At 35.5% G+C, this 5,000-nt stretch overlaps 1 long non-coding RNA gene across 1 annotated transcript in view; it reads left to right on the forward strand.

Annotated features, from left to right (window-relative positions):
- LOC137648870 (uncharacterized) overlaps positions 1–5,000 on the forward strand; it is a 215,145-nt gene that overhangs the window by 128,929 nt on the left and 81,216 nt on the right. The window lies entirely within an intron of this gene.

Raw genomic sequence — 5,000 nt, forward strand, 5'->3', positions numbered from 1 at the left:
CTCTCTCTCTCTCTCTCTCTCTCTCTCTCTCTCTCTCCTCTCTCTCTCTCTCTCTCTCTCTCTCTCTCTCTCTCTAAGGCAATGAAGGCATTCTTTATTCGTCAGTCACTCCTGAATGATTCTATAAGTATGACTGGAGTATTTTCATGGATAATTTGCTTTGGTATTATTTACATATGTCTAAGCTGAAATAAAAAAATATTTAAGACTTCTTACTCTATTTAACACAATTGTTCTGTAACCGTTGAAAGTGAGTTCTAAAGTAAATTACAGACAAGTAAATCTAATTTTAAATTATGTTGCATTTTTATTGTGAACAGATGTCTAATTAACTTGTTATGAAGTTCTTACCGAATTGCATTATTTGAAGGAATGAAATATTTATATCAATCAAATGGCAATATTTTGAGTATACAACAACCAGAACAAATGCACCTGCTTTGTTCTTATTATTTTTTTTTTTAAACCGTTCACCTGCTGCTCTAATACAGCCACATACAGTAGCCTATGCTGTTGTCTAATAGTGTCTGGTAAATGGCCAACCGTTTGGACCGTCCCGTTGCCATCAGCTGCTTGTACCTTGCAAGAGGGAGGCTAATCTAATTTGAAGCAAAAATTAGACTTTTATAAGTTACCAGGATTGTTTTTGTTCACGATTGAGCCATGAAAAGTTAGAAATAGATATTTCAGAGGAAAAAAAAAGTTACCACCCTCTTAATAACATTCTTGCTGAATCGAGTGAAAACCCTTTGTATACAAAAAAGTATCAAACTTTTCGTTGCTATGAAAGGTATTAAAGTTTGTTATTTCTGTTGTTTAATTGTTAGTAAGAATGCTGTTTGTATAACTGCCTTTACCAAATATGAATGTTATGCGAATTGAGTGAAATGTAAGATTTGTTGTAAAAAATCAATTTGTTCAAGGCATGAATTCATTTTGGGGAAAAGATGGAAGGGCTCTTTTTTATTGTTAGGTTGGAGTGTATTGATAGGATGTGATAATGTAGAGTAACAGTCATGTCACTATTTTTCAGCTTTGTGAAAATTTTGGTCCAAACAGGCTCCTTGAAATAGTTTCAGAGAAGATATATTTCAACCGGGCTGCAGAATTGCATCACACTAAAACACACAACACGCTTATACCAGGGTTTCTCAGCATTTTTGCACGCATTACCCAATTTTCTACACACACACACACACACACACACACACACATTCGCTCATTCATCTCTATAACCTCAGATAAAGGAATGTTCTGGATCTGGAGGCTGTAAAAAAAGTTATACCTGTTTTAACAGAAATATTCAAATTCAAATTCGAACAATTTATTGACAAACAGTGGTCAAAAGGAGCTGTTAGTCTTGCTAGACTGCCCATTCTATCTTCAATTTACATAAATGAACAAAAGCTAAGTACAAAAGTAAAACCTAGTAATAATTTACATAAACCAAAAAATGCATTTAGTAACAAATAGTTTTTACAAAGGAAAACACCTACATGAATAATTTAAAATTTACCCAAAGTAAATTAGCATGTTATTACGGTTTGTGTACCTTACAACTGGTGGGTAACAAGGTAGTTTCAGGTATACGAAAGGGATCATTTGGTGTGGTTAGGTGGGGGGGGGGGTCTTGTTAAAGGATTGTTCTGCTTTCTTGGAGATTTGGCTTAAAAACATACTGTTTACACAAAGGCATTCTTGACGTTAAACAGGGCGATTTTAAAAATCAATCTAGATTATTCTAGTATAGGATATGTAAAATATTTCCTGAATGATAATTATTATTACCATTACTACTAACACTACTACCAGCCAAGCTACAATCGTAGTTGGAAAAGCAAGAGGCTACCAGTCCAAGGGCTCCAACAGGAAAAGTAGCCCAGTGCGGAAAGGAACTAAATAAAAAACGAATAAACTACATAAGAGAACAAATAGCATAAAATATACTATAATAAGTAACAACGTTAAAACAGATCAGTGATATATAAACTATAAAACGAGACTTACATCCACCTGTCCAACAGATAAACGTTTTCAACAAGTTTGAACTTCTGAGCATCCACCAATTCAGCCCCCAGATTAGGAAGATCATTCCATAGTTTGGTCACAAGTAGAATAAAACTTCTAAAATACTGTGTAGTATTAGAATTATGATGGAGAGTGCAAGGAAGTTAGAACTAACTACGTACAGGATGGTACACTCTGGGAAGATCTGAACCCAAAGGATAGTCAGAATTATGTAAAATCGCGCAACATTCACAAGGAACTACTAACTAGACTACGGTGCCAGAGACTGATATCCAGAATTCCAGATCAGGGATAAGGAATCTGATAGACAGTAAGTTACTATCCAGCAAATTAAGATACGTCATTAGATGAATAGATTACCAGACATAAAACCAACTTGAAAGACTTTTCCAATATGTCGTTTTCTGTGCAAATTAAGAAGATGCAGACCGGCTGTCTCTCTCAAAAGTCTCTTTGTAATGAGAATCACATCTACAATTTTTAAAGGAGTTGTATATACTGTAGTTGAAGAGACGTCAATGTAAAGATCTGGACATTGAGTAGCCACTCTCCTCGACCTATTTACAATCATATTTACAGCTTTTTAGGGTACAACTTCATCTCCCTATAATTTGCGCACTGCAAAAATTTTATATAGATCTCTGGGATTTAGCAGCCATAGGTCTATACTCATTAGAGGGAATTGATGCAAAGAGAGTAGCATCATCTGTTATGCAACAAGCTTGTTTTTTCAGAAAAAATAATTTATCGTGCATATAAAATGTAAAAAGTAATATACCGAAAACACTGCCCTGAGGAAAATTAAGCATTACATTTATTTCTATAGTCACTATGGTGGCCATCAACAACTAATCTTTGCGATCTATTACATACATACATATACCAAGGCACTTCCCCCAATTTTGGGGATAGCCGACATCAACAAATGAAATAAAACAAAAAGGGGACCTCTACTCTCTACGTTCCTCCCAGCCTGACAAGGGACTCAACTGAGTACAGCTGGTACTGCTAGGGTGCCACAGCCCACCCTCCCCCGTTATCTACCACAGATGAAGCTTCATAATGCTGAATCTCCTACTGCTGCTACTTCCGCGGTCATCTAAGGCACCAGAGGAAGCAGCAGGGCCTACCGGAACTGCGTCACAATCGCTCACCATTCATTCCTATTTCTAGCACGCTCTCTTGCCTCTCTCACATCTATCCTCCTATCACCCAGAGCTTTCTTCACTCCATCCATCCACCCAAACCTTGGCCTTCCTCTTGTATTTCTCCCATCAACTCTTGCATTCATCACCACCTTTATCAGACAGCCATTTTCCATTCTCTCAACATGGCCAAACCTCCTCAACACATTCATATCCACTCTAGCTGCTAGCTCATTTCTTACACCCGTTCTCACCCTCACCACTTCGTTCCTAACCCTATCTATTACTATAAGAAATCAATAATGATGCTTAGCAAAGACCCACCTGCTTCCATCTGGGTAAGTTTGAAAATAAGGGCCTCATGGTTACCACTGCCAAAGGCTGAACTAAAAACTACGCCAATCATGTGAACTGACTAATCACAATCAAGAGATTTGTGTACAGCATTGGAAATTGTAATAGAGGCATCACATTTCCCCCAAAGACTTCGGAGAAGACAAAAGGCAAACTAAGGAACAGATTATTACCATCAGCATATCTATATAAATGGTTTCCCAAAAGATGTTAATCAGCAGGACTAAAGCTACCAAAAACATTAACATTACCATTAACATAAGTGCGAAAAGAATCTTTTTTTTTTTTTTTTTGCTAACTTGAGAATATAACAAACAACAGAGAAGCTAAGAATTAGCCGTCTTTATAAAAAAAAAAACAATGAAAAATACCATTTGGGTCAATACTTCAAGGTTCAGTTAAAGTTTATATTTCACTGGATTGAAAAGCTAAACTTGTTAATTTTTTCATTAGAAAACCGGAATGAGGAATATTGGGATTCTCATTACTCTGCTTAATGTCAAACACAGCGGAAAGGAGAAAATGTTAAGCCTACAAAAAAAAAAGTTGCAAATTTAAGGGTAGCCCACCAGTTATGTCCCCTGGGTTGTACCTTAAAGGGATTCTCTTATTATTATTATTATTATTATTATTATTATTATTATTATTATTATTATTACTGTCCAAACTACAACCCTAGTTGGAAAAGCAAAGTGCTATAAGCCCAGGGGCTCCAACAGGGAAAAATAGCCCAGTGAGGAAAGGAAATAAGGAAATAAATAAATTAAGAGAATAAATTAACAATAAATCAACCTAAAAAAAAGTAACAACGTCAAAACAGATATGTCATATATAAACTATTAACAACGTCAAAAACAAATATGTCATATATAAACTATAAAAAGACTCATGTCCACCTGGTCAACAAAAAAGCATTTGCTCCAACTTTGAACTTTTGAAGTTCTACTGAACAAATTGTATTTCATTTCAGTTGAAGCATAAACTCTCAGAGCAATAGTTCCTAGCCGATTATAGTTATTATAAGTCAAGTCTGATCAATTGATTTTCCAAAGATGATAAGCCTCCTATTTCTCTAAATAAGCACATTTATGATCATCATTGACCCAGGGTTTGTCCTTGATCCGATTATTATTATTATTATCATTATTATTATTAGCTAAGCTACAACCCTAGTTGGAAAAGCAGGATGCTATAAGCCCAGAGGCTCCAACAGGGAACATAGCCTAGTGAGGAAAGGAAAAAAGGAAAATAGAATATTTTAAGAAGAGTAACAACATTAAAATAAATATCTCCAGATTTTAATTTTTGAAAACAACAAACTTAACCCCTTTTTACGATTGTAAGCAATCCAAATGAAGAAGAGCGCTCACAATAGGGACAGGTTGTTCAGTCTTGACTACAAGTGGAACAAATGTATGATCAAACGTCTTTACTGGAGAGCGACCTTGTTTATCATAACACAAAGAGGAATCT

Source organism: Palaemon carinicauda, chromosome 1 (genome assembly GCF_036898095.1).
Source record: "Palaemon carinicauda isolate YSFRI2023 chromosome 1, ASM3689809v2, whole genome shotgun sequence".
NCBI classification, from domain to species: domain Eukaryota; kingdom Metazoa; phylum Arthropoda; class Malacostraca; order Decapoda; family Palaemonidae; genus Palaemon; species Palaemon carinicauda.